This window comes from Otolemur garnettii, unplaced genomic scaffold (assembly GCF_000181295.1).
Source record: "Otolemur garnettii isolate 467f Iridium unplaced genomic scaffold, OtoGar3 scaffold00081, whole genome shotgun sequence".
NCBI lineage: Eukaryota > Metazoa > Chordata > Mammalia > Primates > Galagidae > Otolemur > Otolemur garnettii.
The window spans coordinates 6,334,861-6,335,800 of NW_003852476.1; positions in this window are offsets into that span (position 1 = coordinate 6,334,861).

Sequence of the window (940 nt, forward strand, 5' to 3'; positions counted from 1 at the left end):
ACACTGGGAGCTGCTCAGTGGTTCACCCTGGGTTGCCCACACTGGGAGCAGCTCAGTGGTCTAACCTGAGTTGCCCACACTGGGAGCTGCTCAGTGGTCTAACCTGAGTTGCCCACACTGGGAACTGCTCAGTGGTTCACCCTGTGTTGCCCACACTGGAAACTGCTCAGTGGTTCACTTTTTGTGGATTTTCTTCCCATTCCCATTCCTATCTCCTGTCTCTAATCCTCTGGTGCTTCTGTGGATTACTTCCCAAATAAACTATTATACTTGCATTGAAGTCCTTGTCTCAAACTCTGCTCCTGGGGGAATCCAGATGAAGACCGGTGAGGAGAGAATAGAACATGCATAAGCAAAACAAGAGAATAAGGGTCTGCAGATGTCTCGAAGGCTGTTTGTGTGAGTCCCAGGATAGTGGTACTATTACCTAGGAGAAGAATCTGTTGAAGAGGTGGGGAAGGGGTTTAGCTCAACAAATGTCACCTTTTAGGAAGTTTGGAGATATCTTGAAGAGATGCTAAGACACTACTTAGAAATAAGTGTACTAGCAAGAAGCCAGACCTAGAGCTGTGTTCTCAGGAGTCCTCAGTATACAGGGAATTGTTGGAAGGAAGAGAATATGTGTAGTCTCTGGGGAGAGGAGCGACCATCCAGGAAGACCAAAAGGGGGTGAGCAGTGAGGCTTGCAGCGAATACATTTTTAGAGATGGGAAGGCAGAGGAGAGTCAGCAGAGGAGACTAAGAAGGGGGACTGTAGAGAGAGGCGCCAGATGCTCTTGTTGGAGCCAAGACCCCTTTCTTCCAAGGACTTGAGAAGCAGAGAGTTTGCACTTTAGAGTTGGTGTAGATCCCGGATATGAAAACGAGCAGAAGGTGATGAGAGGGAGGTGGGGGGCCAGGCCTCTCCTCTCCTATTGAAGTGCTCAGAGGCCTTTCCCAC